General features: G+C 34.4%; 2 long non-coding RNA genes across 2 annotated transcripts; one reads left to right on the top strand and one right to left on the bottom strand.

The window, feature by feature from the left end:
* Positions 1–20,463: 20,463 nt before the first annotated feature.
* On the bottom strand, positions 20,464–21,632 carry LOC148770019 (uncharacterized). Its single transcript, XR_016031533.1, has 3 exons — positions 21,559–21,632; positions 20,725–20,870; positions 20,464–20,578 (listed from the first exon to the last, which is right to left on the bottom strand). It is a non-coding gene; the product is annotated as an uncharacterized LOC148770019 (long non-coding RNA).
* Positions 21,633–24,552: 2,920 nt separating this feature from the next.
* Positions 24,553–24,977, top strand: LOC148770018 (uncharacterized). Its single transcript, XR_016031532.1, has 2 exons — positions 24,553–24,638; positions 24,903–24,977. It is a non-coding gene; the product is annotated as an uncharacterized LOC148770018 (long non-coding RNA).
* Positions 24,978–25,256: the final 279 nt, after the last annotated feature.

Raw genomic sequence — 25,256 nt, 5'->3', positions numbered from 1 at the left:
TTTGATAAAATTCGAAAATAATATTTAAAATAATAGTTAGGAGATAATTTTTTTTATAGAATTCGAAAATAATAAAATGTTTTTTCAAATATGACATTAGGGTTTCTTAGGGTTGCTCTAGCGTAAATTGGGTTCTGAGGAGGGTTTTAGAAAAATCCAATCTCTCTCGCTCTCCCAGTTAGTCTCTCTCACGCAATCTTTTACAACTTTAGGAGGGTTTTAGGGTCTCTCTCCCAGTTAGCGTTCCTGATCGTATTTTGTTCAGGTATGCAAATAATACCGAGTGTTTTTTGTCCAATTAAAATAGTAGGAACATGGAAATGAAATTTGTTGTATGCTAATTGAGAGGCCAATATTGCAAGTGTTGTTAGTCTGGGAAAACTGTGCATACAATTTCATTTGTTAATAGGTGGATTTGGACATTGATTTTTATTTTCAGAGATAATTTATCGATTTGAACAACAATTTCAAGGCCTTAGGAAGATGTAATGACTGTTGAATGTTTCAAACAGAAGATATTGTGTTGATGTACTGTACTACCGTTGTGGCAAATGGTGCGTTTCTGTTGTGATATATATATATGTGCTCTGTATAAATCCTTACATCTTTTTTTCTCTTCAGTTTCTTGTTCACCTCATTCCGACTCTCACACACTCTGTTTTTTTCTCAATTCGGGTTCTTCGCTAAAAAAAAAACTCATTTTATTCTCTAGGTCTAGGGTTTATCGGTGAAACTCCTTTTATTCACAATTCGGGCTCAATTCGGGATCATGGAAGTGGCGGCGGTTGTTGGCGGCGCTGGTGATTTCATTTGCCAGAAAGTCGTTCACGGCGGAATGTGGAGGTGCAATTTGATGGCTTTGAGTGGAAAAACCTTGTGCTGGAAACATCATCCGTCGGAGAAAAGGAGTGTAGAGGAGAAGAAGATGCAAGAAAATGGTGAAAGCAGCGGCCATGGGAGTGAGAGGTGCAATTTGATGGTGGTTGCTGCTGGCGATGGTGAGCAACGGAGGCCGCAGGGTTCTCAGAGTAGGAATAAAAATGGCGTCGAGCGCGAAATCGAGGCAGCAGTGATAATGATCATCGATAATAAAAAGAGAGCCATCAAACTGAGAGTAAAAGTTGTTAATGGTGATATTGAGCTCCTTGAAAAGCTTGATGTTTCTAGGGGTAATGTTGTCAAAAGCGCAACTCGATATATATATATATATATATTGTTTCTAGGGGTAATGTTGTCAAAAGCGCAATTCGATATATATATATATATATATATATATATATATATATATATATATATATATATATATATATATATATATATATATATATATATATATATATATATATATATATATATATATATATATATATATATATATATATATATATATATATATATATATATATATATTTGATGGAGGTCGATTTAACCACCATCAACATTGGCCCTTCTCGAACACCTTCCCCGATCACGATCGCCAGAAAATTGCTCTGTTCACCTGAAATCCGGGGCTTGAGCCCCGGGGAGACCCTCCGACGCTCAAGTTAATTGGAGAATTAGTTCAAATTGATAAGGAAAACGAAATAGAGAAGAAGACAATATGAGATCTTGATTTGATCGTGTGATTTAGTGTGTGTAGGAGTGTGTAGTGTGTGTAACATAATGCGTACCTTCTATAGTGGAGAATTTGGAGTATTTATAAGTCATACCTACTCTTGAAGCTTTGACCTAATTTTGAACCCATAAAACATGATAAAGTTGGGTCATGACCCACCAATGCAATCCAATCTCAAAGATTTACATGAGCCAAATAGAATGCTAAATTGGTCATCATATATATATATATATATATATATATATATTCATTCTACAAAATGGAAAATGATCATTAAATCCTTAGTAAGAAAACAATCTGCCCACAATATTTAATAGTTTTGTTCCATCTTACGCTGATGTACTTCATTGGACTATATTATACTATACATATGTATAAATCCATACCAATGAACACATCTATATTATATATTTGTCGTTATACGTAAATAAAAAATGAAAAATAACTTGATTAAATTCACAAGTTGTGGCATAGATTAGACCAATTTATCCATTAATGCATATAACAATACCAGAAACATAATCGCTTACAATATACACACACACTATAGTATGCCATTCTCACCATGCGTCATTCAGTGTAGAAGAGGCGTACGGAAGAAAACAAAATTCCCCGTGTACATAGTTATTTGTCGATTTTTTTTTTTTTTGTTCTTTATTTATTGTGTTTTGTTACTTATGTTGATGTAGAATATGAAGTACATCTATTTATGGGATCTATCATCTATTACATGTGGATTCCTACGAGTTCACTGTAAAAACATGACTATTATATCATGATATCAAATTACATAACTAAATAAAATGTGATAATAGTAGTTTATTGTACTTATTTAAAAAAATATATGTGATTAATTTATGGTACATACTGATCTTGATTGTCAGAGAATGGTTCTCTCATTTTCTTCCAACTTTCACCCAAAACATATCAAGTTAAGCTTTTCAAAAAAAAAAATCCTCAAAACATTTCAAAGGAGTCTATTTCCTTCAAACATAATTTGATTGTTAAAAACAACAAATTAAACTATGAAGATAAAAAAATAATGATTTAAGAATATTGCATAATTGCTTACATAAATAACACATGTCCTATTGTATATAATGAAAAAGGTTTAACTTGTCTCAAAACATAATTTAGACAAATTAAATATATATAATAATATATTTTTCTGAATATGTGTCAAGCATAATGTAAAAATAACAAATATACAGTAAAATTATTACGACACGTGCAACGTACATGCACCTGCCTAGTTCTACAAAATACAGAAATAAAACAATACAACAATTCAAGGATTTAGTGGGTTTACTGGCTGACAATAAGTTTAGTTGAAAAGAAGACACATAAAGAATATATTTTAAAATAATATATTTATTAAAAAAAATTGGTGCCGATAGAGTTAATAGGAGCAGTAGAGCGAGTGGGTAAATTAACATGAAGTATATTTGTTGTGTGTGGTTGAACAAATAAAGTAGAATAAGGGGTTATATGGTATGTGGCCCCACTATCTAAAATCCAGCAACGCAACGAAATAGAATTAATTGAGGGAGAGCGACACAGACCTACAGCTGTAAGAACACTCGACGCAGACCAAACGGTTTGCATTACGGAACAAAGCATTGAAACAGTCGATGTGGTACATACAATTACAGTTGCCCATTAATCTAACGAGACGATCACCGTAACAGCGGTGACAAACAGCGCACATAGTGATACGGGATACAACCGCATCAACCGCACATAGTGTTCCGAATCCTGGTAGGGATCGGGAATCGAATTCTCGTCAGAGAGGTACCTAAAATACCCAGCAACAACAAGCGAGGTCCGATCAACAGAGCATTTGACCACAGCCCCAGCTGTTGTGGTCACCATTTAGTTCACGTAGCAAATAAAATGATATAAGTGAACACAGTCCCTAAAGTATGCAACTAAAGTATTGTTGTTGTATTTTTTTGAGACAAAGCGTACAGTTTTGGTTTCCATTGCACTTCAGACGGATCTCCTCTCTCCCGAGCGTGTTATTTTCCAGATACCAACGCTGTTCTTGTTGGACATCATCATAGTTTGCCATATTTTTTTTAGTCGGGACAGAAGAATATTTTATTTTCAAGGTTACGTGTTGGTTGTGTGGACAAGGGTACTGGACTGCTCCCCTGTAAATACAAGTATAATGCGCCTAGTTCGGTCATTTAATAACTCTTGTAAAAGTTTGACCCAAAGAAAAAAAGAAAAAGAGAAATAACTAATAATTATTTTAAAAAATCCAACTATTTACCTTTATCTATTTATCTTTTTAATGTATTTGTAGTTTATCAGCAAGAGTAGTAAAATATCAAAAATGGACCCCATCTTCTCTATTAGAGCAATACTTATCTTGCTTGTATTCATTCAACCATTTTTTTCTAGTTATTTTTCCGTTTAACGTGTTTATCTTTTGCAATCAATCCACAGGTGCACATCAATTTATTTATTTTTCTAAGTTCAGCACAATTTTTCCAATTTCGGCATAGCTAATATGTGTTGTGTTTTCATTAATTACTATCATATTTAATACTTTGATTTTACTTCAAATATCTCAATTTTCTTTTTGGTTCACCACACTGAATGCCAACTAACTAGTGTGAATGCAATTTGAAATGGGTTTTCATTTTTGTTGCCTGCAAGCTTTTGCAGTTATGACTAGACACAGCCATGGGCCAGTTCGGGCCGGTTCACTCCAGTTCGCGGTTCACTTTTTTCGGAACCGAAACCGGCCCGTATGAGTAACACACGGTTCGGCGGGCCGGGTCGGCCCGCCGGTTCACTCCGATTCCGGGCCTATCCGGGCCGGTTCCCGGCCGGCCTGAAAATTTATATTTATATATATATATAATTTTTTTTGAAAATACTTGATGGATAAATAAATTAAAATAATTAATTTTAAATAGGCAAAAAACAAAAGGAAATAAATAAAAGGACTTGAACTTAATTATATAGGAAAAAATGGGTGTGAGGGGGGGAAAATTCAAAATAGAACAAATAACGGCCGGTTCACCATGTCGGTTCAGCTTTTTTAAGTTTTTTCAACTTTTTTTTAATTTTATTTTTTAATTCGGGTCAACAGCCGGGCCGGGCCGACGGTTCACGGTTTACCTATTTCTAGAACCGGGCCTGATCCGAGCTACATGGGCCGGTTCACGGTTCCGAAATCGGTTCACCGGTCAACGGGCCGGTCCGGTTAGTCAACGGGCCGATCTGGGGTGTGTCTAGTTATGACTATCGGACATTCCAGAAGAAGGGTTTGGTACCTCTCGTTGCTCTTCTTGCGAGGGTTGTAGCTTTCTTACACGTACCATGATTCGCATGTTCTTTGACGAACTACAGTTTCTTGGTTATCAATCGCCAACTTTAATAATTCTCCTTTTTTGTTAGAGCTGGTCGATTAGAAAAACATCCAAAAACACAGTAATTATGAAAACCGTCCAAACGCACAGGACATAAAAATCCCTAGGGCTATCAATATTTAACCAAAATGGTCCTAGGGATTTTGGGACAAAAACTTCATTTTAGAATTATAAAGACTTCATCCATCAAACTCGGACGACCACTTTTTACCGATAATGTTACTTTGTTGTCAACATGGTGATGATAATATATTTTTTTATTTTTTTATATTTTTATCAAATTAGCAAAGTTTGTTATAATGACCGATAATTTTAATGTGTTGTAAACACAGTAACAACAAGAAAAAAGATATAATTGGTTGGATCCCCTTAATTGGAACTTATATGGGTGGAGATACATTTTGTTAGATGATTATGTGTATAGGTAGGTCCTTAACCAATAAAAATAATATAAATTAAATAAATTTATAAGTATATGTATAAAAAGAGACAATTTGCTATAAGTTCCTCTATATTATAATTTATGTGTATAGATCCAAGACAAAATTTCAATATTTTAGTAAACTAGGCAGGTGCACGTGCGTTGCACGTGTCGTAATAACTTTACTGTATATTTGTTATTTTTACATTATGCTTGACACATATTCAGAAAAATATATTATTATATATATTTAATTTGTCTAAATTGTCTTTTGAGACAAGTTAAACTTTTTTCATTATATATAATCGAACATGTGTTATTTATGTAAGCAATTTTGCAATATTCTTAAATCATTGTTTTTTATCTTCATAGTTTAATTTGTTGTTTTTAACAATCAAATTATGTTTGAAGGAAATAGACTCCTTTGAAATGTTTTGAGGATTTTTTTTTTTTTTTGGAAAACTTAACTTGATATGTTTTGGGTTAGAGTTGGAAGAAAATGAGAGAATCATTCTCTGACAATCAAGAGCAGTATGTACCATAAATTAATCACATATTTTTTTTTAAATAAGTACAATAAACTACTATTATCACTTTTTATTTAGTTATGTAATTTGATTATCATGATATAATAGTCATGTTTTTACAGTGAACTCGTAGGAATCCACATGTAATAAATGATAGACTCCATAAATAGATGTACTTCATATTCAACATCAACATAAGTATAAAAACAATAAATAAAGAACAAAAAAAATCAACAAATAACTATGTACACGGGGAATTTTTTTTCTTCCGTACGCCTCTTCGATACTGAATGATGCATGGTGAGAACGGCATACGCATACTATAGTGTGTGTGTATATGTAAGCAGTTATGTTTCTGGTATTGTTATATGCATTAATGGATAAATTGGTCTAATCTATGCCACAACTTGTGAATTTAATCAAGTTATTTTTCATTTTTTATTTACATATAACGACAAATATATAATATATATGTGTTCATTGGTATGGGTTTATACACATGTATAGTATAATATAGTCCAATGAAGTACATCCGCGTAACATGGAACAAAACTAATAAATATTGTAGGCAGATTGTTTTCTTACTAAGGATTTAATGATCATTTTCCATTTTGTGTAGAATGAGTATATATATATATATATATATATATATATATATATATATATATATATATATATATATATATATATATATATATATATATATATATATATATATATATATATATATATATATATATATATATATATATATTTTGTGTGTGTGTGTGTGTATGTGTATAATAATAATAATAATAATAATAATAATAATAATAATAATAATAATAATAATAATAATAATAATAATAATAATAATAATAATAATAATAATAATAATAATAATAATAATAATAATAATAATAATAATAATAATAATAATAATAATAATAATAATAATAATAATAATAATAATAATAATAATAATAATAATAATAATAAATCTTTTGTCGATAATCTAGCTTACAATAATAAATTGTTGATAATAAAAGAATATTTATGGTCCGTTTGGCTAAACGTATTTTAGACAACTCGATAATTTAGCTCACAATAATCCGATCTAGTGATCTCAATATAGTCAGACATTTGAAGAAAATTATAGGGGTGTGCACGGATCGGTTCGGTTAGGTTTTTTGCTAACACACAAAAAAAAAATTATTTGGGATCTAAACCTTCAATATGAATCTTTCAATACTCTGAACAAAAATCCATGGCATTCCCTGAATGAATCGTCAATAAAAAAAATTAAAAATATGTGCAAGAGAAAATTACTTGTACTTTGCCGATTCACACCATCTTGTCAAATATTTTTTCTGTTGTGATTTGCATCCACAAAAACAACGATAATGTATATTTATGCATCGCTGTAAAAGAAGTTGGGGGGCGGGGGGGTGTTGGGGTTTTAGTTTTTGGAGTTTAACCATCGAGATAAATGTGGCCATATATTTGCTAAAACTGATTTGGGGTAAGGGTTTTGGAATATATGAATTTAGGATCAATTTTCCTATTTTTCGGCAAATCATCCCTATTAAAATGTAGGGGGTTATAACAATATTGGGCTTATAACTTGGATTTATACCTACATAATCTAATAATGGGGGGATAGAAAATTGTCTGTAAAAATAATTATTTTAATTTCTTTTCTTCGGTCAATTGTTTGCACCAAGAGGCAAAATCTCTCGCCCTCGGGGCACTCATACTTTGGCCCGACAACTATTTGATGGAGGGATGTAAATTCATGGTGACTCAACGGTCCGTTAGGGGTAGCGGACCTGAATCTTGTGCCCACAAGGATCCAACCCTCATTGGAGTTGAAATTCTCACACTGCGGTTGCCAGGATTCGATCATAGGATCTTGCACCAACTTACCACCCCCGAAACCAGTTAAGCTATATTCATACGGGCTTCTCGGTCAAATGTTGTTGTGCTCGAAGGAGGGCCAAAGAAAATGTTATAGTCGTAAATAACGTTTGGCATTTTTTTTTAATGTTAATGTGTTGATTATACCGGCCTTCAAAATATTTCTAAAGGTATCTTATCTTATCTTGTTCTATAGAAACAAAAGAAACATTGAGGCAAGCCCTTGCAGGTCAAGATAGTAGCCTTGATCGTTACAAAGGGCGATTCTACTGTATTAATTAATTTTATCGTCTCGGTCTGCAATTTTGTTGTGTTCGACCACAAGTATACGGTCTCCGATCGTAATATCACTACCTCATCCAATAATATTACTGTTTCGGCATTCAATATTACTTTCTCGGACACTAATTTTGTTGTTAACACAGCAATTTAGAGAGAAAAAAAATCAACGCCAGAATCTGGCCGGAAAAAAAAAATTATTTTCTAAAAAACATTAAAAAAAATTATGAAAATGGGGATTAATGTGATATATTTGTTCAAATTCGGGGTCAATATGAAGTTAGAATACAATAGATGGAGTTGATTAAAATTATATTATGATCCGTATTTTAGACAAAAGAAATGAAAATGAATTTATTTGCAAAATTACTTTTTGTCTCAACCTATATGCATTTAAATATCTCATCATGGGCCCATTTGTTATTTGTCATTTCTATAAATTTAGATATTCTTTTTGAATGTCGGATGAAAAGCTAAGCATTAAGTGAGCTAATAAAGATAAATATGATGTAAGTACACAAATAAAATACTTAATATACAGAGTAAAAAATATTAAATAAAAGGGAAAATTAGCAGGAAACCATCTAGGAAATGTAGTGAAGGAAAACTCGACTCCAAAAATAATAAAAGAAAATCCCCTTAGCTAATATTCCACCCAAATACAATTTTAATAATTCTCAAACCACCCTTATTGATATTAAATCACATTTTCACGTTTCTGAACCCTAACCCATTTCATTTGTCATTTCAATCTTCTCATTTTCTCATCTTCTCTTCTCAACTGAAATTCGGAGGAAAAGCAAGACGTCTTCGAAGAATGAGATCAGACGACGACTCTGAAAGAATGTTTGACGACAACCGATAGCGGTGGTGGAAGAATGTTTGCCGCCGCCTCCCGCAGTCGCATGAAGGGTGGTGACGTGTCTGTAGTTGGCGGCGGTGGTATCCACCTACAACGCTGAAACTGATGTTGGGGCGCTCGTCATCCAGGATGCAGTGGGTCGAAGTCTACGGGAATGAGGCGTGAGAAAATCATTGTTGCGGTTGATGTTGATGAAGGTATTTGTTTTTCTTTTCTTTTTTTTTTTGCTTCTTTACTTTTTTTTTTTATAGTGTTGGTTTTGTTATGTGTTCAAAAATTGTTTATCGAGTGGCTAGCAATAGTTGACAAATACTATGAATTGTTCCTTTTTCTTTTTTTTTGGACATTTAAAGGCTAATTTGTGTTTTTTTTATGAATTATTTAATTTATTTATTTTATTCTTGTTAGGGATGTTTGAATAGTGGGGTGTGGCAGTGGTGTGTTGACGATGGGGAGGCATATCTAGGTTTTTTGGTGGAAGGCGGAGGACAGCACGGGTAGAGAAGTTCGTGCAGGCTAAAACCTTAATCGACTTTGTATTTTCATAGTCGATTAAGTTAGTCAACTATGCTCAGGTAGTCAATTAAAGTGTTAATCGACTGTTTTGGTAGTCGATTAAGGTTACTCGATTTCATTTTTAAATTCATTTTTGGATTTTTGTGTATTGATTATGATTTGTATAAATCAAGTACAATTTATGTATATTATTTATTTTGGTAAAAAAATGTTGATTTTCGTTTTTATGTAGTTGTGTTTTAATATTTTTAGTAGCAAATTCTTTAATCGACTATGTTTCATCTTAGTCGATTAATATGCTTCATAGTCGGTCAATATACTTGATAGAGGAAAAAAATGAAAAAATGAAAGAAAAAATAATAAATTACGGCTGATGGGCAGATAGTACTAATGAGGTGGCAAGGACATAATTAGAATAATAGATAGCTAAAATTAGGAGTGAAATTTTCTCAAATAATACAAAATAATTTGATTATCTCCCTGTTAAAAGAAGTATTGAAGGGTTATTTCAAAATGGACCTAAATAAAATTGGGCCGGAACCCCACATAGGGTTTTGATTAAAAAAAAAGGAGTCCACATAGGGTTAGGTTAAGGGTGAATCCCTAAATTAATAAATTCCTAAAACGCGTGGTACATTCCTCCACACACATCCGCTATTTTTCTTCTAGTTCAGATCTTCAAGAATTTACAGAGGAGAAATTCTTTACTTCAAAAGTGCCCATAAAAAAGGTAAGTTTTATTTATTGAGATTAATAGTGGGAATTGAATATATTAACTGCGAAAACTGAAATCAAGAACCCCAAAATTAATTGAATAACTGCTGTTTCTTTTTATATAAGTTTTATTTATTGAGATCAATAGTGGGAATTGAATATATTAACTGTGTACAATTGTGCTGTTTCCTTTCACGTGTTTATTTTATAGTGTGTTATTATGTGCATGTATTTTATGAGTGTCAAATTGAATTATTTCTGATTTATATAAATATTATAGGGAGAAAGAAATATGGGTCATGGACACCACCACCACCACGACGGCCACCACCACCACGACCACCACCACCACGGCGACGAGCACCACGAGCACCACCACGACTTTGATCGTCGATGCTATAATCCAGTGGTGGCATGTAACAGGTCCCCTAGTTTAGTTACGACAATTGTCGTAATGTTGAGTTGCATAGGTGATGTTTTGAAGTGCTTCGGACTCGCCCTCCAGGACGGCCTCAACGACCGTCACCCCACCGTTATTGTTGTCGATTAATTACTTTTCTATTCGTCTCTAATTTCGCTATATCTTTAGGTGTTAGAATTCTTTCTAGTCAAATTTTGGGATGTTCAAGCTACGATCGATTGGATTTTGATATTTCTTGTTTTTTTTTTTTTTTTTTTTTTTGTTTTAGTTATGCAAGTCATGTATATCAAAAGGAAGATTTTTCTATGGAAAACAACATATTTATTTGTATTAGTGGGTATGCTTTTTGTTGCACAGTTCAAATCACGTTTGAATGTTGATTTTATCGATCTTTGTAAGAATAAAATAGATTGACGAATTCGAGTTGCAATGCATATGGATATTTAGGGTTGTGAATTAAACAAAGCCACTCGATTCGAGAGTGTTGTTTAAAAGTTCGTTTGAGCTCGGCTTACTAACAACACAAGCTTGGACATATTTTAGTTAGATAAGCTACGACACATGTTCTGCTAGTTAAATTAAAGATCAATTTCAATTACTAGTGAAAGGAGAGGTTAGAAGTAACGTTTGGCAATGCAATGCCAGATTTTCAACAAAATAAGGAGTACTTACGTGTACCTACACCTGATTAATTTCGCAGCATAGAGCGACACAACCCCACACATTCATATGCGGGTGTGTGTGTCATTTATATGGTGAAATTACACCCGATGAACTTCACTAAGTGTAGGTTAAAATAAATTGAATGGGGGGCAACGCTCCCAATTTTTTTGTGGGTACTTTAATGAACCGACAAATAGAGTACCAAATGGATTATCAAACATGTAAACTATCTGTTGATACCCCAAAACTAAAAATCACTAAAAATTTCCGTAAATATTTTGATATTCCACCTATTTGTATGTAAAAATATATATTGGAAATTGAGTTATCAAAAAAAATAACCACATAAATATTCAATACAAATAGCATGTGCAAATTATAAATAAAACCACCCAAAACCTTCTAATTAATAGTTAATTTGATAACACCATGGTAGGAGCAGATGAATATTAAATGGATAATTAAATATTATATTAAATATCTAACGAGTATTTGATAATTCAATTTGAGTTGTTCTAAGAGCATCTCCAATCGGTTTCACCATTTATTCACCAAATTTCAGTTTTGATTGTGAAAAAATGGGTTCATCTCCCACCGGGTAGCACATCATTTTACCATTTCACCATTTTGTTTGGAAAAATGGTGTTTTTGGTATCCCATGGATTTCACCAAAATTTAGATCAAATATTAAAATAAGAATATTTCACCATTTCACCACTTATATGAAATGGAGATTTGGTTTGGTCTATCAAGGCATTTCACCATATATGTCCCAAAATTGTAAATCTAATGTTTATCGTAATTTTAGTATATTTTATTTCCTAAATACTAATTATAGATCCAATTTTGAGTAAAAAAATATTTTTTTTAACTATATAATTTAAAAATGTGTTATCAATTTTAAAAAACTATCTAAACATGAAATAACATAAACTCAAATTATTTTACATATAATAAAATCATACATAAACAATAATCTAATAAATTATTGCTTAAATAAAAATATTACAACATAAATTATACAAATTAATAAAAAAAATATAAGCATATTTATATTATTAGAATTAATATTTTTTTTAATAATACATGCTAATAAGTCGGTAATCAAGTGCAATTAGTTAAAATCATCATCTATATGCTAATTACTAAAATTGTGTTAATTACACCAAATCTTATTTTTCACCTTTATATTTGTTAGGAAAATAGGATTTGGTGGAAAAAATAGGAAAATGGTGGATGGGTGAGAGATGAAAATTTCTTCACCAAAAAAATTGGTGGAAAAATATTGATAATGCTAAAATATAGCTCACCTAGGGTGGTGTAGAAAATGAACTGGGAGAGCAAAGCGGATCAGTAGCTTGACAACTTGATGATCCTGAGGTACCTGCGATCATAGAACACATGAACTAAGCCGGGGGTTGATCCGGCGGAAACCCCTCCGACGCTCAAGTCAGACGTGCTGATCATAGAAATAGTCCAGAGAATACATGTTATAGTATTGCTCAGTTAATAGGACGTACCTTAATAAAATGAGTAAAACCTCTATTTATATGTCGTTTATTGGGTTGGGTTTGTTTTGTTGGGCCCAAGCCTTACTTGAAGGTGTTTGGGCCTCGGTAATATTAGTCTTCGATATTGGGCTCGTAGCCCATTAGGTAAAGAAATTGTAGGCCCATTGGGTTGACCCAATTAGGCATATCAAATATGATTTTGGTATACGGTGATATGGGGGTTGGCCACGATGGGATGCTAAAACCAAATCTCCATAATTATAGGTGTAATGGTGGTATAAGAATTTTAAGTGAGAGGCTAAAAACACCTAAATTAAATGAAAAAAATGGCGATATAGTAACCGGTCGGAGATGCTCTCAGAGAACTCCAATAGATAGGCATTAATTAAGACCAATGATCAAACTTTTAGTTGATGATTAATATAATGGGTTTATTAGGGAAAACCCCCTTATTCATATTTTCTAATGAGGTAGATCCAATTTTTTTTCCCCTTTTTGAGATACACCCAATTTTGCCAACTTGGCAAAATATATTATATAATTTCCCTTTAATACCCCTGTTTTATTATTAAACGACATTTATTTCCTTTAATACGTGATTTGAGATTTGCTGATACGTTGCCTAAAATCACGTAATAAATTTACGTGAGATCATTGGCCGTTATATCAAATCGTGTACAATATTTTTTGAAGATTCTCTTCATCGTTCCAGCGGGTTTTATCGTCTTTGAAGATTTCTGCACCGTCGTGGAAATAGGATCGATTTTTGAGCGTTTGTTAATTGTTGGACGTTGTTAAGCGAGTATGAATGCATTATTCGTTTTTAATTTTTGCTCAATGTCCATGATTGTCGTGTACGGTGGTTAGAAATTTTTAAGAATTGTGTTGATACTTGATTATATTAAGTAGAACGTTTTTTAACAAAATTATTCCGTCATATATATATCGTTTTTTTTTGCCGATGATGTTTGTTTGGAAGAGGATTGACAGAGTTAGAAGAGGATGGTTCACGCAGATCGGACCAGAGTTGTTTTATATGAGCTTCGTAGTTGGTTTATGCAATAATCGGAATAATTGTCCGCTGTGGTCGAGTTCATGTTTTTATCCCGATCGATAGTTGGTTTATTTGTTTATAACAGCCGATTTAAGTGTGCTGGGTAGTACATTAAAATATAGTTCATAGTCTTTTTTAATTTAGCGTATGGATTTTGCATTTTAAGTTTATTTTTGATGATATTAATGTATTATCATTCAAATGTATTTGCAGTCTATTTAATCATTTTTTAGTATTCTGGATTTTTAAATTTGTTTCATGATTTTAGGTTTTTTCGATGGCGAATTTCGTACGGATTTTGTTGAGGTTTGGTGGGTTGGTTGCTATAAAGAGGTGTTTACGATGTAATGGCTCGGTAACTTCGGTTAAGTGTTAAACCGTTGTAATACAGTAGTATACTATTATGAATACCGTATGATACTACCATTTTCATTTTATTATACTATTATGAGATTATTAATGTACTAGAGTTTTTTAACTCGACATATTGGTTTGATTATGTTATGATGTGTTTTATGTATTTAATCAAAACCCTAGATTGAAATTATGAGATTATTAATGTACTATTTTATTGGTTATGTGGAATACTTTACGTTGGTGTAGTTCTCAATGTTCTTGTCATTTCAGTGGTATATTGTTTGTAACACAATTTCATATCACTACTATAACCGTAATATACTATCATAGCAGATTAATGTACTATATTGAAATTATTAATATACTATATGTGGTTGAATAATACGGGATCCATAGTCAATTAACGAGATCCATAGTCGAATTAGATCAATAAGATAGTCTATTACATGATATAAGGAAAATTACCCTAATTGATTAGTATTTCAAACAAACATATTATTCAGTTTCCATATATATTATTATTTTTTCATATATATTATTATTTACCCTAATCGTTTTCATATAATAAGTAAAATTACCCTAATTGATTAGTATTTCAAACAAACATATTATTCAGTTTCCATATATATTATTATTTTTCCAATAGTCAATTAACTAAACCCATAGTCGAATTAGATACATGGGATAGTCTATTAAAAGATATGAGATAGTCTATTAATTTTAAAAACAAATCCGCCGCCGTCACTTCTCAAATCTAGGGTTTTGATGATTCTTCGGCCCATAGTCGATTAACGAGATTCATAGTAAAATTATACCAGTGGGATAGTCTATTAAATGATATGGGATAGTATATTAATACAGATGTAATTCGACTATGCATCTCGTTAATCAACTATGGGCCGAAGGATTTGATATTATTTCAAAAGGTAAAGTAACGGGATTTGTGGGATTTGATTGAGGGTAATTATGTAATTACGAAAAGCTTGGGCTTTTATCAAAATGGCAAATTTAAATTTGGATCTACCCCTATTATTTGAATGTTTAAGGGGGTTATATCTAATAGACCCTAATATAATACTTTCGTACTTACAAAAACCTCTTATATTATTTAAATGAAATTGAATTAAAAATAAATTAATAGGTAGGACCGTAGGAGGAGTATATGTAATACGTGTTATGTAGAAATTTGTTGAGATTTTATTTTTTAGCCGAATTAAAATAGAGGTTCTTAATATTAAGGAATATTAGATTTCTTTTTTTTTCCTCCTTGTGTTTTTACATTTCAATGAGGTGAAGTATCGAAAATCATTAGAGCGTGCGCGAGTAAGTGAGGCGCGCTGGAGAGTTCGCGCAATTTGGTGGAGAATAGCGGGAGTTGTGCGCGCTCCAAAGTAGGAGGTAGCGCGCTGTGAGAACGCGCGCGCATGGGGTCGCGCGTCAGGCGCTGTGTACGCGCTCCGCCCTTTTTTTTTTTTTTTTTTTTTTTTACTTATTTTTTCTTAATCTTCTTCTCCTTCTATTCTTCTTCTTTTTTCCTTCTTCTCATTTTGGTTTTTTTTTTTTGCCTCAGGAATCGTGCCCACGCGCTGCCTCGGGAATCGTGCCCGCGGCTGCCTCGGGAATCGTGCCGGATTTTTTTTGCATCGGGAAGCGTGCCCGCGCGCTGCCTCGGTAATCGTGCCGATTACTTTTTTCTTTGCATCGGGAAGCGTGCCACGCGCGCCTCGGGAAGCGCGCCCGCGCGCGCCTCGGGAATTGCGCCCGCGCACTGCCTCGGGAATCGTGCCCGTGGTTGCCTCGGGAATCGTACCCATTTTTTTTTTTGCATCGGGAAGCGTGCCCGCGCGCGCCTCGGGAATCGTGCCCGCGCGCGCCTCGGGAATCATGACCATTTTTTTTTCTTTTTTTTTGCATCGGAAGCGTGCCCGCGCACTGCCTCGGGAATCGTGCCCGCGCGCGCTCGGGAATCGTGTCGGGGCGCCTCGGGAAGCGTGCCCGCGCGTGCCTCGGGAATCGTGCCCGATTTTTTTTTTTTTTTTTTTTTTTTTTGGTTGATATTCACCCCTTGGGGATGTTATATTTTTTGAGTAGGGAGATTATCCTCGTTCCTTGAGATGGGATGTGCACCCCCTTGGGGATGTTCTATTTTTTGAGTAGGGAGATTATCCTCGTTCCTTGAGATGGGATGTGTACCCCCTTGGGGATGTTCTATTTTTTGAGTAGGGAGATTATACTCGTCTCTTGAGATGTGATGTGAACCCACTTAGGGTTGAAAGGTAAGGGTGATGTCCAACCTTAGGATGGGGATAACTGCCCACTGTAGGATGAGGCGCTCGAGACCTATGGTCTGAGGTGGATGCGCATGGTTGTGCCATTGGTTCGCGCGTGCGCGTCAGACCATTTTTTCTGCTTTTGAAGTAGGGACGTGAAACACTTGATGGGATGTGAAACCCCTTGGGGTTGAAAGGTAAGTGGATGTACCACCCTTGAGATGAGATGCCCAACTTTAGGATGGGATAGCCCCCCATTTAGGATGAGGCGATCACGAACCACTGGGGTGAGATGCCCAACCTTGGCGATATATGGTGCCACTGATTCAGTGGCAGCACGAGTTGAATCTTCCGTGATCATACGCTGAAGGTCTTCTTCAGTTATCTGAACCGTTCGAGAAGTAAGTAGAAATTGATCATGTTGAGGACCCAGTGGGGCCTCACGAGGAGGAGTGTTGGCTCCTACTATGACGATGTATGGTGCCACTGCTTCAGTGGTAGCACAAGTTGAAGCTTCCGCGATTATACGCTGAAGGTCCTTATCGGTTATCTGAACCGTTAGAGGAGCAAGTAGAAGTTGATCTTGTTGAAGGTTCGGCGATCATATGCTGAAGGTCCTCTTCGGTTATTTGAACCGTTCGAGGGGGCGGAAGTAGACCTCCAGAGAGTCGATGACCCATGGCGAATGAAATGTTTTGGGGGCACTGTGAACCCCCAGGGAGTCGATAACCCTTGGCGAACGAAATATTTTGGGGGTGATGTAAGCCCCCAGGGAGTCGATAACCCTTGGCGAACGAAATATTTTGGGGGCGATGTAAGCTCCCAGGGAGTCAATAACCCTTGGCGAGCGAAATATTTTGGGGGCAGGTGTAAGCCCCCAGGGAGTCGATGGCGGTGGTGCCATAGGTGGCTCCACATGTGGAGCAGGTGCTGGTATCGCGTTGGGAGCATTTGCTCCCATCGTGGCGATATATTGGGTCACGGCCTCTGTGGCATCGCGAGTTGAAGCTTCTGCTATCATGCGTTGAAGCGCATCCTCGGTTATTTGAACCATTCGAGGAGCAGGGAGTGGTGGATCGGCGAGTGGTGGGTCCCGAGGGGGGATCACCTGAACCTTGCGAGGTGGATCCATAGAATATGGAGGAGGTGGCAAGCTAGAGCCTCCACGAGGTGGGAGGTCGTTAGCTGTGTCATTTTCTCTCTTAGCAGACGCCTCAGGAGGATCTTGTTGGCTACCTGATCTGGTTTGCATCGTTCCCACAGACGGCGCCAAAATGATGATGCTAAAATATAGCTCACCTAGGGTGGTGTAGAAAATGAACTGGGAGAGCAAAGCGGATCAGTAGCTTAACAACTTGATGATCCTGATGTACCTGCGATCATAGAACACATGAACTAAGCCGGGGGTTGATCCGGCGGAAACCCCTCCGACGCTCAAGTCAGACGTGCTGATCATAGAAATAGTCCAGAGAATACATGTTATAGTATTGCTCAGTTAATAGGACGTACCTTAATAAAATGAGTAAAACCTCTATTTATATGTCGTTTATTGGGTTGGGTTTGTTTTGTTGGGCCCAAGCCTTACTTGAAGGTGTTTGGGCCTCGGTGATATTAGTCTTCGATATGGGGCTCGTAGCCCAGTAGGTAAAGAAATTGTAGGCCCATTGGGTTGACCCAATTAGGCATATCAAATATGATTTTGGTATACGGTGATATGGGGGTTGGCCACGATGGGATGCTAAAACCAAATCTCCATAATTATAGTTGTAATGGTGGTATAAGAATTTTAAGTGAGATGCTAAAAACACCTAAATTAAATGAAAAAATGGCGATATAGTAACCGGTCGGAGATGCTCTCAGAGAACTCCAATAGATAGGCATTAATTAAGACCAATGATCAAACTTTTAATTGATGATTAATATAATACTTTCACATGGGGTTGTCTAGGGTCCGAGAGGTTTGTACTTCTCGGACCATTATTATCCAATGAAAATTTGCCATTTAGGATAAGTGCGTACCCTGCGAAAATAAGTACGAACTCTGGATTATATACTAAATGACACAAATACCCTTAAAACTAAAACTTTATTATAATTGAATGACTAATAACTAATATTGAATTACATAACAATAATAATGATAAGATAATATGTTAATTGTCGATTAATCATTAATATGTTCTGTGTTCTTCAGCCAACAACCGTAAACCCTTCTCCAACATGTCCTCTTTCCGGCCGACGAATTGTGTCTCTCTCACCACAACTACCGTAAACCCATCTCTCTCTCTCTCTCTCTCTCTCTCTCTCTCTCTCTCTCTCTCTCTCTCTCTCTCTCTCTCTCTCTCTCTCTCTCTCTCTCTCTCTCTCTCTCTCTCTGGCTGAGCGTCTTTCTCTTTCACCATCTCTTCTTCGGGCTGATTTTTTAAGAGTACGAAAACAATGGTTGTACAACATTTAGGGCTTGAAAGTTGAGGTAATGCATGCGCTCCGATTGAGATCATCAACTGCATTTAGGGTTTTCAAGACTCCACCCATAAATTTGTAACAATTTAATGAAAAATATTGTCTTACATTTGGTTGGTTATGTCCATTCCATAATTGATTGTATTGTGCCCAGAACACGTCATTATTCTTTATTATCACTTTCAGCTTTGTGCTTGGTCTGCATTGCAAGTTTTTATTACCATTATGAAGATAGATTGCTATGGAAAATATTTTAGAGTGCGTTTGGATGGAGGGATTTGGAGGGGGATTTGATTTGTGAAAGAAATTTGAAATGACTTCAATTTGGAGTCATTTGAAATCCACCCCAATTGCTCAAAAAGCAACTAAAAAATAAGGGTATGGATTTGAAATTCATCCCCAATTCCCTCAATCCAAACAAGTTAGAGGAATTTATTGTCATGGATTTGAAATCCCTCCTCCAAATCCCTCCATCCAAATGGACCCTTAAGGTATTTATATGAATCGAACTATTAGTATGTAATCGTAAGTGTTCACTATATTTTGATGTTTTGGTGGCATGAGTTGAACAGTTTATGTATTATATATGTTGGCTTGTTGTTTCCTAAGATTCTTGCATGCATGTTTATTATGTGTTTGCTACTCTGCTTTATTGTTACATATCATTTTTTCTTGTTCTCTTATAGACTACATAACTACATGTTACTTTGAAATAGAATACTAATAGTGAAAATAAATACTGTTCCTGGTTCCAAGAAGTAATGGCTTTACTATAATTGAACTCATTGGTAGCATTCTCCCCTGATGGCAGGGTCAAAAAGTACAATAATTCTTGTTTTTCTTCTTCTTCTTCTTGTTTGTAGGCATAATGGTGTTAACCTGACGTTATCTAAAGGAAGGTCGGAAAGGTTATGAAAAACACATATATTCACCTCCAGGAGATAGAGTTGTGGGATATTATGGTCGTATAAGAGGTCTCAAATTCGTTATGCATTTCTTGGAGAAAATTATTATTGATCCGCACAATGCTATTCGTCTCGATTAAAAGTATAAGCAAGGGATTGAAGAGGAAAAGGAAGTAATGAGTCATGTCGCAATGCAACTCAGAAACATAGTGGCTTCTTGAATACATCTCACCGTCCCTGTAGTCAGTATTATGGGATGCAACACCCTATTGGAGTTGATTTTCTTTTTATTGATTTCTATTGGTTTTTATTTTTTATATTTATTTAATTAATGTTTTCTAACTATATATATATATACAAACATAAACTATTTTGTTTTACTGTTGAAATACTTATTTTTATGCCATATATGGGCTAGCAGATTGTTTCTTGTAACCGGAGAGCAGAGGGAGTCAGTGACTCTTTTCCCGTTCTAACAAGTAGAAGCAAAAATATGCCTAACATATTTACAGGTATTCATTGCAAATATTTATCACAGATTGAATAATTTCTCATCATTTCACAAAACTATCACATAGAATTTAGTTCACATATTAATGTAAAATCCTAACAACTACAAGTGATTAAAACCCAAATTAAAATCAGTAGAAGGATCTCTAGTCTTGTTTCGGATCAAAACTCCAGCTTGCACTTGCGATCGATCTTCTTTAGGCTATATCACCTGTATATGCACAGACAAATAATAAATTCAATAACTTCAGTAAGATTGGGGCGATGCACAATAAAAGCATAATTTCTAAAAAAGAATCCACAAGTCTATCAAAGCAAAAATACTTTACAACAACCTCAATATATAAGTGTATTTACCATCATCGGAAGGAGCTGAAGAAGGGTAAGCGGCGCTTCTGCAGTTCTTCTGGCACCATAAATAATAGTTTCTTTGCAACATTTTGCTTCTAACTCCTAGGTCTGAGTCATTATCTCACTCCAACTGATTTTTGGTTCTCTCTAGTCTTTGCTCACACAATAAAAAACACGAGCATTTAGAAATCAATCAATATTATTTATTTCAATACAATTAAAAGACACAGATTTTGACATGTATCATACTTTGAAGTACTAATATTTTTCTTTCGTGGTTTTATTATGCAAGAATATCAATTTATTGGCAACTCAATCCAATGTAAAGGAGAGGTATGCTAAATAAAAGTTGCTCCATGAATGGCCTTAGCCACATATATGTTAGATAAAAATTTAAGAATATATATACTACACAAGAACATCAGAGAAAAACGCGAAGCACTTGGGCATAGTTGGAAAAAACACAATATAATTCATAGTTGACCATGTCGAATATAGCAAGAAAAGCACGAACCAATAACCATAAAACCATAATTTATTCAAAACAAAACAAATTTACGTGATCGGAATTTAGCCTCAATAAAAAGAATGTGGGAAATATCATGGGACATCCCTTTCATGGTTAATCTTATCAACAACATGTTAGTATATATGTCTATGTGGAAACAATACCAGCCATTAGAGACGTCATTCTAATCAATGAAACCAAAGAACGAACATTAATTAGGTTCGTCAAAGTTATCCAGTTTGATTCTATTTAATTCATGGATTTATTTTTTGAATTAAGGTTCAAATAAAAATCTAATCGAATTTAAAAAAAAAAAAAAAATCCAAACTAACCTCTAATTGTCGCCTTCCATGGGTATTGCTCAGATCGGGGTCCCGTTCGAAATTCTCTCAGTTGCCGTTGAACCCACCCACTACCATCAATTTTCATTCCTACACAACAACATCAACAAAGAAACACAAAAGAGGGAATATTCAATCTCGTTTACCTTTTCAAGAAGACGGCGAATAGGTTCACAAACTAAAACCTTGAATATCTTGACGGACTTCTCCATCAACGGAGATGGCACCAAGAAAATACTTGAATTGCGTCTTTGTCTGTGTGGGAAAGACGACCCAGTTCGTTCATGGTGTGTAAACTATCAAATTTTGTTTATAAAAATTGAGTAAATATTTACTAATTAAATGTTAAGGTTAAAAGTGTAAATTCGTTGAAGTACGATCCATGTATGATGGGAGTACAATGATTTTTGCTAGGTGCGTACATTTTTTTACGATACCCTAGGGTCGTGGTATGTACATTAGATCAATGGACAAAATCATTTATCAATTAATATTAACGGTGCAGATTAAATTGTTTATGGTCCGAGAAGTACAACCCTCTCGGACCCTAGACAACCCCTACTTTTCATACTTACAAAAACCTCTTATATTATTTAAATGAAATTGAATTAAAAATAAACTAATAGGTAGGACCGTAGGATGAGTATATGTAATACGTGTTATGTAGAAATTTGTTGAGATTTTATTTTTTAGCCGAATTAAAATAGAGGTTCTTAATATTAAGGAATATTAGATTTCTTTTTTTCCCTTGTGTTTTTGCATTTCAATGAGGTGAAGTATCGAAAATCATTAGAGGGTGTTTTTATGTCTTGAGGTATCAAAGTGCTAGTTTTATGATTTGGTATTCTTGCAATTTTTCGTCTCGAGCCATATTGAATAACAATCACCTAATCTTTTGAATCCTTGTTTCGGAGTCGATAAATTATACGTCCACTAGTTGAATCATAACGACTTACTTCGTTATTTTGTGATTTTTTTTCTTTTTTTTTACAGAAAAAACTATTATCTAAGATATTATTTTTCATTCCAACAACCCAAAAGATCATTCCCCATCCACTATAATGTTGCCAAGTCTCATCAATTAATGTTACTATATCATTTTATTTATTGCAATTATAATTAATTAAATTATATCCCAAAATTCCAGGCTAGCCATTACAATTCTCAACCACCGACATCCCACGACGAGTAGAAAATATAAATTGTTAAACTTGAACATTAATGAAATCGTGTTCACGAAAAAAGAAAAACAATACGAGTCCTCACACACGCGTAGTACACACACTTAAGTTTTAGTTTAAATTACAAACCCCCTGAACTTAGGATAAATAACAAAAAACACCCCCACCTATCTGTAATAACCAAAATTCCCCTCTAGTTAACTACTTGTCGAGATTATTAACAGAAAATGTGTTACAATCTATTATACATTCTATTAAATAGGTGAGATATAAAAGAAAATATATGAAATTGTGTAAAGTCTACTCCCTGGAATTAAAAAAATAATCCGTGAAAAAATCACACTATAAGGATTAAGGGGTGTTGTAAGCAGTGTTCTAAAAATCGGACTAGGCGGCCGATTAATCGGTCGCCGAGGCGGAGGCGGTCCAAAACCTTTACGATTTTAGTGTAAAGGTTTGAAAAATCGGTTTTTTGCCTTTGAGGCGGTTTGAGGCGGTCCGAGGCGGTCTGAGGCGGTCAAACCTTTAAGGCGGGTCAAACTTAGGTGGCAAAAATCGGCAAAAAATCGGTCAAAAATAGGTTTTTTTTTTTTTTTTTTTTTATAAATCAAAATAAAAGTTGGGATTTTAATAAAAAAAAAAGGAGTTTATGCTTTATTTTGTTTATGTTAATTATTATTGTTAAAGAACTAATGATGTATGTCAAGAATGTATGTAAATTCAAAAAAAATTGCCTTTTTATTTATATTTTATAAGGATATTGATGTATTATGATCTTATTATTATTAAACTTTTATTATGTTATTAGAATATATACATGATGGAGATATAACTATGTTTAAATATTTTTTATCTATGTTTTGAGTATTTATAAATAATATCTACAAATATATTATATTAAATTTTAAAAACCGATTTATTTTCGATTTATCACCGATTAATCACCGCCGCACCGATTAATCGTGAGTCAGTGCCTGACCGACTCGGAACCGATTACCGCTTTTTACAACCTTGGTTGTAAGGCGGAAACAACCTCAAGGGCGTTTTGGTAATTATGAATAAGTGGAGGTGGTTTTTGTAATTTAATCTAAGTTTAGGGAGGTTTTCGTAATTTACCCTAAAGTTTTAACCTTTATATACTCGTCTTCCTCCACACACACGCACAGATCCCCTGTTTTTTTCTTCTAGTTCAGATCTCCAAATATTCAACACGAGAAGTTCCTTACTTCATAAAAAGGTAATTTTATTTATCGAGATTATTTAATAGTGCGCATGTATTATTTACAATAATCGTAATTAAAAATTCATTCTGATTTTTTTTTTTTTTTTTGTGTGTGTTTGATATTTTAGGTGTAATAAAATGGGCCGCCACCACCACCACCACGACTGCGATAGTCGGTACGATAATCCGGTGGCGGCGTGTTTATGCTGCCCTTGTTTATTAATCGACTATGTTTCATCTTAGTCGATTAATATGCTTTATAGTCGGTCAATATACTTGATAGAGGAAAAAAAATGAAAAAAAGAAAGAAAAAATAATAAATTACGGCTGATGGGCGGATAGTACTAATGAGGTGGCAAGGACATAATTAGAATAATAGATAGCTAAAATTAGGAGTGAAATTTTCTCAAATAATACAAAATAATTTGATTATCTCCCTGTTAAAAGAAGTATTGAAGGGTTATTTCAAAATAGACCTAAATAAAATTGGGCCGGAACCCCACATAGGGTTTTGATTAAAAAAAAAGGAGTCCACATAGGGTTAGGTTAAGGGTGAATCCCTAAATTAATAAAGTCCTAAAACGCGTGGCCGCTATTTTTCTTCTAGTTCAGATCTTCAAGAATTTACAGAGGAGAAATTCTTTACTTCAAAAGTGCCCATAAAAAAGGTAAGTTTTATTTATTGAGATTAATAGTGGGAATTGAATATATTAACTGCGAAAACTGAAATCAAGAACCCCAAAATTAATTGAATAACTGCTGTTTCTTTTTATATAAGTTTTATTTATTGAGATCAATAGTGGGAATTGAATATATTAACTGTGTACAATTGTGCTGTTTCCTTTCACGTGTTTATTTTATAGTGTGTTATTATGTGCATGTATTTTATGAGTGTCAAATTGAATTATTTCTGATTTATATAAATATTATAGGGAGAAAGAAATATGGGTCACGGACACCACCACCACCACGACGGCCACCACCACCACCACGACCACCACCACCACGGCGACGAGCACCACGAGCACCACCACGACTTTGATCGTCGATGCTATAATCCAGTGGTGGCATGTAACAGGTCCCCTAGTTTAGTTACGACAATTGTCGTAATGTTGAGTTGCATAGGTGATGTTTTGAAGTGCTTCGGACTCGCCCTCCAGGACGGCCTCAACGACCGTCACCCCACCATCATTGTTGTCGATTAATTACTTTTCTATTCGTCTCTAATTTCGCTAAATCTTTAGGTGTTAGAATTCTTTCTAGTCAAATTTTGGGATGTTCAAGCT

The sequence above is a fragment of the Erythranthe guttata genome, chromosome 6 (assembly GCF_056151865.1).
Source record: "Erythranthe guttata isolate IM_541 chromosome 6, IM_541, whole genome shotgun sequence".
In the NCBI taxonomy this organism is placed as follows: Eukaryota; Viridiplantae; Streptophyta; class Magnoliopsida; order Lamiales; family Phrymaceae; genus Erythranthe; species Erythranthe guttata.
This window is presented reverse-complemented; position numbering and strand designations above follow the sequence as displayed.